The sequence below is a fragment of the Hirundo rustica genome, chromosome 1 (assembly GCF_015227805.2).
Source record: "Hirundo rustica isolate bHirRus1 chromosome 1, bHirRus1.pri.v3, whole genome shotgun sequence".
In the NCBI taxonomy this organism is placed as follows: domain Eukaryota; kingdom Metazoa; phylum Chordata; class Aves; order Passeriformes; family Hirundinidae; genus Hirundo; species Hirundo rustica.
In genome coordinates, this window is record NC_053450.1 from 116,643,197 (window position 1) to 116,655,806 (window position 12,610).

Genomic DNA, 12,610 nt, shown 5'->3' on the forward strand with positions numbered 1-12,610 from the left:
AATCATGATGGTGGCTTTATCTGCCAGTAAGCGTCCCTTGTGTCACACTTTCCGAAGATGGTCGGGGCACCGGTTGGTAAAACAAGACTTCTATTTCCTCTCCTGAAAAAATTTCTTAAAAAAAGAAAAAAGCAATGAAGAAGTAATGAAATACAATGGCAAAGCAAATAAATAATGGATATTCTTTTGATATTAAGACATTTTTATCTGTTTATTTATCTCTTGCCTCTTTTTTATTTGTTTCTTTGGTTTGCTCTTTTGTTTGGCCCAAATAAAAGCATGTGAATTCAAAGCAATGCACCCACTTCTTTCCCTCTGTCAGAAGCAAACATTACGATTCAGGGACTCTTTAGAGAGATGGCCCAGCTACAAAGAAAAGTCTTTGTTTCTCTGAGAGGACTACTAATTCAAGGACAAAAAAGAGGCTAGAAGAACAGTGGTACCTACAGGAAAGATTAAGGCTGACAGATGAGCCTGTGGAATTGCAGGAAGAGCAAAGAAGAAAGAGAAACAGAAGTTAATCTCAGGCCTGTGCACACACCATGAAGGGAGGAAGCCAGATGTGGGAGTTTCACATGAGAGACCACATTGGCTCACAAGCCGATGGGTGAACTCCTTACAACCTGGAGCCCAGAGAAACTGCCAAGACTTAACAAGTCCTGTAAATTATACCATCTTTTTGGGTGTTACATGACAAACCATGAAACAGCCCAGCAACAGCAGTAGCAGCATTCTATTGACTAACACAATAGAGAGATGCATGAGATGCACTGGTATGGTGGAAAAACATTGTTTTCCCCATACTTACACATCTTCACAACAAGAGTCAGTAGTGAAAAGCACCCTGTTAACTGTCCTCCTTCTTTCGAGGGCGCATTTACCTCTTATGCATTCCATTTCCACATCTGAATCCAAGTAAAGAGTCCAGGACATACAAAGAAGTCCAAATGACCTAAACAACACTGTTCCAAGTCCCAGGCCATAAACTATATACTATGAAGAACACCACAAAGAGTAAACCAAACTGGAGAGCAGAATTTTCAACTCTTTTTCCTCATACTTCTCATCACGGGAAACATTATCTTACTCATTCTTCTTTCCTTAGTTGCCATAGATGCAGTGTCACAGTCCTGCAGCAACATGCCAGCCATCTTCATAAGCTGGTTCAAATCTGAGCACTCCTGCTTTCCTGACTGCTTCCCTTCTTGCTTTCAGTCTGGCAAAGGTATCCTCCAGTTCCATCCTGCCCTTCCTCACTGGTCAGTGAGGATAACAGACTAGCTCAAGCACAACAAAACAGACTAAGCTTCTGTAATGAAGTAGTGCCATACACCTTTCAGTGTCACTCATTCTGGTCCAAGGACAGTTTGCATGCACCCCAAAAGGATGTTTTCTGAAAATGACAAATCTTCCATCTCTTCCAAGCTTCAAGGAACAGCCATCCTTCCCATCCTACATTTAAAACCTTTGCTAGCCTGAGGAGAAGCCTAGTGTTAAACCACAGTCAACACAGTGTTGTCAACCTATTTTCAAGCTGACCCAGGACAAGTGAGCAGCAGTAGAATGTTCGCAGAGGCAACAGCCACATGTTACTGCACCACTAGGGCTCTCATGGCACTCTGTGCTCAAAGGAACGTGAAAGGGAGACATCCACAGCTGTGGCACCTGTGTGTGCTACCAGGCTCTGCATGGCTGCACTACGACAAGCAAGGAGACTTGCAGGCTGGCAAGCCTGTGGCTCCTTGGGGCATGAGCCTCAGCAGCCCAGAAAAGCTACCATAATGGGTCTGCTTTAGTTTTGTTTAACATATTCAACCTCTCCTTTCTCTTTTTCCACCAAAAAGCTGTCATTTTGCAAATAACCCTTCTAGAATTCTTCAAAGTTGCACACAGAAATGCACTTTGGCAAGACCTCTGCAAACAGGGAGGAGTGGGCAAGTCAGCTATCAACCCAGGAGCTGTTTTACAAGTTCATCTACAATATTAACCCACTACATCATCATTTCATATTATAAAGTTACTTTCATGGCTGTACAAAAGCTCCATTAAGAATGAATGATTAGTTCTCCATCAATGGCTTTAACAGCTGCCTTAGTAAGGCAGTCATTTATTAATAATAAAATAAATAACTAGGATTCTATTAGAATTAATTTTAGTAGTAAAATGAGAGAAAAAAGACTCTATTTATACTATGTTAGTACATATTTTATTTAAAGTTATCCAAGTATTTCCCAGGCAAAATGCTACATCCTACCTTAGCTCATTAAAACAGGACATGGCTTGAAGTTTGATGAAGAGGAAAAAAAAATTTTTTTTTTCCCATACAGCGGCATTCTTTCAGTTAAGTAGTTTATTTCTGCTGCATTTTTCATAGCATTTCTATCAACACTGCCAACAAAATTTTAAGGGATATTTTAGTATTATTGGAACATATATGTTTTCTTCATTAAATATGAATTTTGAAACACTTGAAAAAATTTAAAATGTGTAAAACATTATACAATATAAATATTTCAATCAAAATACAAAATTTAAACCATGTTAGCATTTCTCTGTCTTTCTAAAAACACAGTACTTTTTCTTTAGCAGTTCCTCCTCCTGGAGCTTTCCGTCAACTCTCTTCAAAACAAGGAGAATGTGTTTCTTTGGTGCACTAAAGGTGGCAGCTCTTTATGAACAGGAGAACAAGGTGGTCCCACCTAATGCTGCTTGGCAGGGCTCACACTCAGGAACTTAGCAATGACCTGAAGCAGAAGCTCAGAGGGTTGTGGTGAGATCATGCTATGTCATTTCAGACAAGGCACCTGATGTGGTCTATGTTATGAATGGTTTGCCATGAACAGACACACACATTGCAATTCTGACTTCACAAGATGTGATGACAACAGCAGATATGCTGAGGAAAATAAACAACCTTTTTTGTGTAACAGTGCCAGGAGAAAGCAGCCCAGATGTTGGTACAGCTGCTTCTGGGAAAAATTACTGCAACATTTGCAGCCTCTCACTAGTTTTGAGGCAGTGCCATAGTTCCCATGCACAACCATTCTTGCTTCCATGCAGGATAAGGAGCAACCCTAGCAGACCTCCATGTGCTGCTAGGCTGAGTCCTAAGTGCTGTGCAACCCTCAGAGAGCCACTGGCTGTTCCTGGAACCTAAGAAAGGGAAAGGCTTTTAAAAAGCTGTGACGACCTTAAATCTGGCAGAGCCATGCTGGAAAGGTAAATGAACACTGCTGAGGACAAGTGGCTCCTCAGCTTTCACTCCGTTCAGTGCAGATGTCCAATGTCTCTTTGGAGGGCAGGGCTGACTAAGCTATGCACGCCATCAGTGGCACATGCTCAGCAGGAAAGGGATGATCTGTGCTTTGCACCCATTAGCCCAGACTGCTGCTGCACTTGGAGCTCAGAAGAAGGCAGGAGCCAGAATCCTGCCTCAGGGGCTGATGGCTTCACCCAAGAAGCAGCACTTTTTGGTCCTGCTGAGCTCAGGAGCTGTCAGGTTCCTGCTGAGCTGAAAATAAAAGCTTCATTTTTTTTTTTTTCCTTCTTCTTTCTCCCCACTTGACAACTGCACATAAACACTTGTCGGTTGGGACTGTTACACCCCTGCAAGCTTAAAACAATCTTGCTCAGGCACGGACCATGGACGACAGCTCTTGGTGGCAACATGAATGTGACTGCAGTCTAATTCACCTTGTTGTTCTGACACATGAAAACCATCTCTGAAATCACTGCACGGTCTGTAGTCACTCCTGTTACACATCTCTGCACAGACAGCACTCAGACAAGCCAACACAGGAAAGAAGCACACAGAAATACTCCCACCTTTTTGGTAGATTTGTACTGTTTTGTGCAGAATTCTTTTTAGTGCAATCATGGAAAGACATTAATAGCTTAATTTAAATACAGGTCTATCAACAGACTCTAATTTTTTTAAAAATACACGCACCCTGCACAGAACTGGTTTGTGTCTAAAGCACATTAAGTGAATCTCTAATTATCTGGAAACACAGACTGCCAGGGAAAAGGCCGTCAATTTAAGAGGTACTTCTTCCTTCAATATTCTATGCTCAGACATCCCAGGCCCCTGCAACCAGTGAGAATATCTGGAGCAATAAAGGCTTGTCAGCAGAGGAGGATCCAGGTAAGGGACATTTAACCACACTAGACATACACAAGCCCATGGATCCAGAGGGGATGCATCCATGAGTGCTGAAGGAGATGACTGACGTTTACAGAAGGCTACTCTAAACTATCTTCCAAAGATCATAGGAATCAGAGGAATTTATTGAGGACTGCATGAAAGCCAGTCCTGTTTTCAAGCAAGAGTATTCCATAAACTACAGACAGGTCAGTTTCACCTCCAACCCCAGGGAGGTGATCAGCAAATCAATCTGGGAACAATTCCCTTAACATATGGAGTAAAATTAAATGACTGGGAGTAGTCAGCATAGATTTATGAAGGCAGAAATCACATCTGACCAGCCTGATAGTTTTCTGCAATGAAATGCCTGCTGAGATGAGAGAGAAGTGGATGTTACTTATCTTGACTTCAGCAGAGCTTTTGATGCTGTCTCCCATAACATCCTCATAGACATACTGATGAAGTACAGACTAAGTAAGTAAATGGTGATGTGGAGAGAACACCGGCTGAACTGCTTGGCTCAAAAGGCTGTGCACAGCAACCCAAAGTCCAGCTAGAGGCCCATCACTAGTGGAGTACTCCAGGGATCAGTACTGGCACCAAGATCATTTAACATTTTCACAATGACCTGGAAGGTGGAAGAGAATCTCCAGCAAGTTGGCTGATAACAGAAAACTGGGAGGAGCAGCTGATGCAGCAGGTGGGTGTGCTGCCATCCAGAAGGACCTGGACTGGCTGGAGAACATGCTGGCAGGAACCTCATGAAGCTCAACAAAGGTGAATTCCAAGTTCTGCACCTGGGTATGGATAACTTCATGCATCACTACATGCTGGGGCCGGATCAACTGTAAAGCAGGCTTGCAGAGAGCAACATCTGTGCCTGACAAACACAAACTGTGTGCCCTTACAGAAAGAGTAGGTAACAGCATCATGGGCTGCATCAGAAAGAGCATCACCAGCAGGTTAAGGGTGCTCTGCCCCCTCCACTCAGCCCTGGTGAGACACCTGAACAAAGCTGGGTTAGTCCTGGGCTTCCTGGTATATGCAAAACATGGACTGAAACAAGTCAGCAAAAGCCACAAAGGTGATGACAGAACTGAAAGTTCTGATACATGAGAGGCTGAGATTCCAGGGATTGTTCAGCCTGGAGAAGGCTCAGGGCAGGTCTCATCAGTATGCATAAACAACTGATGTGAGACAGTAATGAAGAGAGACTCTTCCCAGTTGTGCCAGCAAAAGGACAGGAGGCAATGTGCACAAACTGAAATACAGCGAATTCCATCTGAAAGTAAGAAAATTATTTACTTTTCTTTTTTTCCCCTCTCCCTACTGTGAGGGTGGTCACACCTGGAACAGGTTACTGAGAGAGGCTGTGGCATCTCCATCCATGCCTGGTGGACATAGCACTGAGCAACATGCTTGATCACGGCAGCAGACTAAGCAATCTCCAGAGATTCTTTCCAGCCTCACACATTCCATGATTACTTCCAATCAAGTTAAACAGAACAGCTGAAAGAACTACAGTTCAAGAAGAAAATACTCAAAAGCAGCATAACTTAAGACAGAGGTAATGCTAAGTTTTGCAGTATATTGTTTAAATCCTACAGATGCACATTTTTATTTCTTCTTTTGTGTTACACATGACTCTACAATCTGTGTTGTCTGTAAAGAAGAGACGCATTTCATGGGGTTCTTCATTTCCAACAGGGAGTTAATTATAAACACATACCCCAAATCAGAATTTGGCTGTAGATGCTTTCTATCACTCTGATATTATGAAATATCTTACCATTGAGTATAGTTTCCACTATGACTGCAGTAAGTAAACAGATCCAATTACAGATGTTCTCTTTTAAAAATACTAATTGAAAGGAACATAGTGTAAAGCATTAATTGAAATGATTATACTTTCCACAAGAACAGTACTTCCTGAGAAATGGTTATATTAGCAAACTAACACTGAAGAGACACAATTACTGTGCTGCTCTGTGACTCTAAATCAAAATAGTATTCTTCTTTTTTAACTCACACCAGCATCCAAAAGCAAAGGACCAAAACTGAAAATGTTTATTCATTTTTGTAACTGAAGTCAACAAATTGAATTACTGAATTGACAGCATGACAATATCCCCAATAAATATGCACAAACTTACCTGTAAACCCTTGAAAGGAGAAGTGTTTTTAAGTGACAATAAGTCACACACAATCAATTTATTTAGGTAAATAAATTCCTAAGAACCTCATGGAGCAATTAAGTGATTAACTGAATTCAATGCATCAAACACCAACTTGGGTGCCTACTCTTATATATGCTGTTTTAAAAACACTGCTCTTAAAGAAACCAAACAGAGAGAGAGAAAAAAGAATGAGCCTTTTTTTGCTTTCGGGCACCAAAATGACACTCAAAATGGCAAGAGAACAAAGGGAAACCATAATTCTGTTTTCTGTACACAAATTACAGAAGATAGTCCTCAAAGTGTAGATAGAATGCTTCAAAACAAAACAAACCCACTGAACAGGCTTCCTAAAATTCCAACTTTTGATTTTAAGATGTCAGTAAAATGGATTGTAATAAGAAATACGTTTCCATCCTTCATTTACAATACTCTCTTAGAATATCTGAGGCCAATCCACAACCTCTCTACAGGGATATGACATTTGCCAAGAGAATAAAAAACAACTCCTCAGGAACAAGCCACCAAGGTTTTCCCTGAAGCCTCCTGCTGGTATTTGCAGCTTTAAAAGGAAAAAAGGCTTTTATTATGCTGGTCCCCGGCTTGCCAAACAAAGAGCCCTCGGGTCTGCTTGGTATCTGTCACTGCATTCACTGAGGGATTCTGTGTGGCTTTCTCTTGCTATCATCCAGCTGAGCCAGCACAGCTGTTTTTATCTCCTGGTATCAAACACTCTATCGGGTTATTTGCTTAACCTAGAAATCCCAGGGCCCCCCAGGAGTCCAAGTTCTGAAGGAAAGTTCAAGCATCAGAAGACACTGCAGAAGCAAGGCGTACCACCTCTGCTCAATAGTTCTACAGGTCCAGATAATTTGGAGGTGAGAAGGGAGGCACCTCTGCTTGACCAGACTTCTTCCAAAGCCCCAGAGGGAGTCATCCACAAGGATAACCTCCACATTTAAGCAAAGGACCTACATCACAGGATCGTGCTGGTTCTGCCTTGGGAAAAAACCAACTACCACCTGAATTTTCAAGTTCACAGTAACAGAAACACCTTGGAAATTCATAGTAGTGATAGCACTGATAGCAAATTCCTTTTAAATGCCCTGAACAAATTTGGAACTTCAAGACAACAAGTTCGATTTCTACTTCTGTTTTACACTGAAGAGAAACTCTCTTAGGTACTAAGCCTAAAAAAAGGGAACCCATCACACACTTGCCCAGAGTCATTAATTTTGAGCACTGAAAAACACTGCTCACAGCTTTTCTCATCATAGAAAAAGTTCATGCAGAGGAAATTCAAATGCCCAGATAATTCATAAAAATACTAATTAATATGCTATATTCAAGCATGGCTACATAAAGTAAGCAAGATTGAGCAGTATGGCAAAAAGAAGTGAAGTGCAAACATGTTTTCCCTTACAACACCAAATGGAAATCACATTCATTTGCGCAAACATTTTTCTATATTCATAGAAGCCAAATATGTGGGGTAAACTGCTGCACTTTTTTTTTCTGTTTGCTTCATAAAAAAATCACACAGGAAATTTGTGCTCACATACCACTATCAACAAAATGCTCGTTGCTTTTTTGCAAGTTGTTTGTAATTAACATTTCAGCTATCTCAAAAGGTGAAGAATAAATCAGCCAACCTCTTTATGCATGTCCTTTGGGGAAACCCATCCTCAGTAAAAATGAATTTCACTAGCCTTAGTCAGCAAGCTGCAGTGGTATGTGGTAAAACTGTGACATGCACCAAAAACTTAGAGACTTGTTAATTAGTAGCAAGATACCAATGAACAAGAATATGCCCACTGAAAACTACCCAAATTTCCCAAACGGCCTTTGAAGAGCTTTCCTTTTTGAACAAGAACTTGATGCTTCACATTATATCTGTGCGCATCATTTTCTCCTTCCTCCCTAAATTCTAAACGTTTTTCTTACATTTACTTCTTCTGAGATTCAGTAGTGACAGTTTCTTCTTTACACTCCTACATATATTTTGCACAAGCTGTTAAACAGAATTAGTCCACACTCCTCTTTCGTGTTTTTCCTGTGCTCTTGTTAGGAACCTAATACACCGACTCTAGAGAAATTCCAGTTTTGACCCTTACCACCTAGCTACTAACTTGTGCAAACATGGGTTTGGCAGCCAGGCTGAAGAAAGATCTTGTGGACTGTGGACACACAAACCCTCCAAATGGCCACAAGAAACATTTACCAGGTAAAAACAGGTCCCAGGTGGTTGGTGGTTTGAGAGGTGAGGATACAGCACTTGGAAGACAAGTAGAACATGCTGAGTGTAAACTCTATGCTGCCTTTAGCTACCATGACACCCCTTACCAACAGATAACCACAAAAACATTGTCTGGTGTCATTTCACAGTTTGCTCTCTGCATGTACAGTAACCCAGGTTAGCCCTAAAGGATACCATCAGGAAGAGGGCTGGCTGAGACTTGTACCTAAATACAGAAAGAGATTGTTTATTTACCTTAAGCATAAAGGTATTCACTCCTCAAATTTCATAACACACCATTATTGCAAATTTCCCCTTATCATTCAAATGCAGCATGAACAAGTTAGAATCACCTAGAGAGGCGAAGCCTTGTGGTCTTCACAGACCTAGTAAAGCAGAAAGATTGATGTAAGCAAATTCCCCCCGCCTCCCCAAAAAGGCAAAATTACATTCTGATAATTCTTTCAGTTGCAGTACACTAAATGTCTTTTAGTTGGAAACAAGAACAACCAGTCTTGTGGTAACAATCACTAGCCTTAATGTTTGATTTTTTAAAAATAAAATAAAAATACCAGAAGAGATACTAGGAAGAAAACAAAGTGAAGCAGCAATGTAAAACTGTCAGATTCTGGGAGATGAAATAAGTCTTATTAACATCCTTCTTTCACCATGTGGTAGGACCACATGGCAGCAGGAGCAAAATCATCATGTGCAGCATTTGAAGCTCATGCCACAGAACAGAAAAAAAAAAAAAAAAAAAAAAAAGTGGATAATAAAGAATAAACCTTATGCAAGCGCTGATATGTTTAAATCTGGAGGTACACTACCGATTCCTGCAGAGCTTTCTGTACAGAATCCTTGGGGAAAATGGCATAGTCCTCAGCAGTGACGCAGTGTGAGAAGCCTATTTGGGATATACTTAATGCTGTCCTCCATACGGAGGGTGCACTTCCAGGAATAAAGAGTTAGTCACTATGTCTACCTCCACCACCCATCTCCTCATCTTTTGCATATCCTGCTCTGCAGAGACAGGAATTCACACCTACGGGATGCTGCTAAGTCATGCAGGGACATGGCATGCAGGGAACTGCTCTTCTAAGGAAAATGCCTGCAAATACAATGGACATCCCACTAAGATTTCTTTTTTTACATGGATTCCCACAGGTGGTTTTGCTACACCCCATTACTGAATGGAAGCACCAATCTGCCTCTGTACACCTTCTCGTGAAGGTTAGAAAGGGGCAGAGAGCATCCTCTTGCATATACCGAGACTCAAGGGAATCATATGAAACAGATAAAATATTAAAATGGTTTAAAATCACAGAACCATTGAAGTTGGAAAAGACCTGTAAGATCATCAAGTCCAACCATTAACATCCATGTTCATCACTAAAGCATGTCTGCAGGTGCCACATCCACACACCTTTTGAACGCTTCTAGGGATGGTGATTCCACCACCTCCCTGGTGGAGGAGCCTGTTCCAATGCTTGGGATGCCACTTCAGAGAAGAACATTTTCCTAATATCCAGTCTAAACCTCCCCTGGTGTAATGAGGCCATCTTCTCTGGTCCTGTCACTTGCTACCTGGGAGAAAACACGGAGCTCCTTAGGTATAGATTAATCTCCAAGTTATAGGAAACAATTTTTTCCCTTTTTTTTCCCTTAAAGTTTCTCAGTGGAATTGTGATTTATGCTGAATTCTGTAAACATTTCTGGTTAGCTCACTCCCAAAACTCATCTCCGAGTGGGATAAGATCACATGCAGCAATCCCATGAAGCAAAGGAATGAGTCATCAGTCTAAAAGTTAAGCAACAGACAGAATTATAGATTCAGACCAAGGTAAGCATAGTAATGAATGAAAAACCAGTTCTAAATTACATCTCTAGAGAGAGCAGTCTAGAACGGCAACTCATAAACAGACCTACCTAACACAGCATTAAAAAGCATATATAGGGTCACCAGTGGGATACTTAAGAGAAAGACTCCATGGAGTTCAAGGAAGGGGGAAAATATCCCTGAAAAATGCTTGAAACAGCTGAAGAAATTCAATTACATCAGCATACACTTCTGTAACTAAGTTGGTCAAGTTTGTGTCCTATGTTTATACAGGCAGGCATAAAGACTACGGACTAAGAAAATGGCATTTTTAAACAAAGTAAATAATTTTAATTAATTTTCAGTGAACTCTCTTAGTTTTAATTCTACTAAAAGCAGTACAATTTTCCACAAAGAAGAAAAAAAAAAGCAAGAGTGCAAATGTTCTGTCATTTTGATTACAAGTGGTTGCTTCTTTGACTAAACAAAGATAGCACTCTCAAAATATGAGAGTATGTCTCATGAACCACAATGACAAAAAAGGCTCAAAATCTGTTTATGTGGTTTTGCTGGTCTATATGAAAGTAATCTAGGTAATAAGTCTAGATTTCTACCAGAGCAACTGAGAGCTAAGCACGTCCTCAGAGATCTATAGCCTGCTTAGTGATGGTAAGCTGAGATAGCACAGCCCCAGCTGCTCAAAAAAAGAGGTGGGCAGGTTCAGAGAAAGCTGCACATATTGGTTTAACTCCTATTAACAATTTACCCCTACTATCTCACTCACCCACTCCCTCTTCACCAAAGCATGAAATGACAGTTGCTTAGATTTAAGCTGTTCAATATTCAGCTTACTGTCATCACAGATTACAAAATAAATTAACAAAATGCCACCACTCCACACAGCAATTCCCAAATATCATGCTAGCCCTATGAATCTTCAGATGTTTTGCTCTCCTCCTGAACTCTTCTCTCTGTCTCCACTCAACCAGCCACAGCACCCTCACTGAGTTGCAGCCACAGCTCCTTCTCCTTCCCTGCTCCAAGGCAGCACAGAGGCTCACTGTGGGTGCAGTACACATCAGAGGGATTTTCCCCCGTGTCCTTCACCTGCACCTGTATCTCACTGAGCATTGCATCCCATCCCTTTAGTTACTGCACGCTACAGAGATCATATCCACCATCTCCAGGAAACCTTATCCACATCCAGTGTATGACTACCCAAGCTAGTTTAGCCCTCATTGAGAGAAGGAAGAGTGTGGGAAAGAGGAGAGCCTGGGAATAAGGCCTTTGGCTCAGCTCTTCAGGAGACTTCCCCACAGGGTGTCTGCTGGCTCAGGTGCACCATTCCCAAGTTTAAACTTAAAGATGGAAGAGTACTAAATTTTTATATTGATACCTCCAAAGACATGATTCAACAGCTGAATAGGAAGATAATTTTGAAGATTTTAAAGACTACATCCCTTCTTCTCCAAGACAGACCTGCTTCTTCGCTTACTGATTTTTTAAGGAAGCTCCGCTTCCATCTCTATTTCATGGCTTCTAATTAGCTTGTTTCTCATTTTAAGTATTTGCAGCTTGGGAGTTGAAAAAGCAAAGGGATAAGGGACGAGCAGAATGAACAAAAATTGGCTGTGCAGGATAACCACTCCAGGAGCTGGATCGTCTAACCTGAAGGCAGGATGGAAAGCAGCTTGGGAATGTCTCCTTCCTGCTCATGAAAACACAAGGGGCTGTGAGAGACTGACTTCCCACCAGACTGTGGCTGCATCACACCTACCATGCAGTGATTCAGAGCACCCCTGCCACATACACAATTACGTTCTGTCAAGCCACCGCTGACCACCTCTAGTGCACAGCACATGGCACGCTTTAATTTAGCATTAGCAAAATACCAACAGCCCCTGGAGAGACTTGGATTTAATTCTACTGCAAAAATATGTTCACTGTACTAGAAGAAAAGTAGCACCAATGAATAATAATTAGTAACTGGCAGCTCTTTGAACATTTCCATACCTATACAGAAAGTCTTGGAAAGGATGGCTCCTCTCTTTCTCAACATGAATGACAGAAACAGTATTTTTCTGAAAAGGAAGACCACATCAGATTGCAGATGTTAACTCTACATTTCCTTTCTAAACAGTCCAGGTCCTGAAAGCAGAAGAAACATGAATACAGTATGTAAAACTGCAGCTCAAATGTTTTCAGCAGCCCAGCAAAATTCTCTTGCACACATTCTTGCG

At 41.3% G+C, this 12,610-nt stretch overlaps 1 protein-coding gene across 6 annotated transcripts in view; it reads right to left on the reverse strand.

Annotated features, from left to right (window-relative positions):
- LRRC3B (leucine rich repeat containing 3B) overlaps positions 1-12,610 on the reverse strand; it is a 45,286-nt gene that overhangs the window by 15,317 nt on the left and 17,359 nt on the right. Inside the window, exon 1 of one of the 6 annotated variants that reach the window (XM_058420950.1) lies at positions 9,978-9,995. The exons of 4 other annotated variants lie outside the window; for them this stretch is intronic. The gene's annotated coding sequence lies outside the window, so the exon portion shown is untranslated. Of the gene's footprint in view, positions 1-2,254; positions 2,368-9,977; positions 9,996-12,610 lie in introns of those variants that run through there. One more of the 6 variants, XM_040065120.2, reaches the window with a different exon arrangement.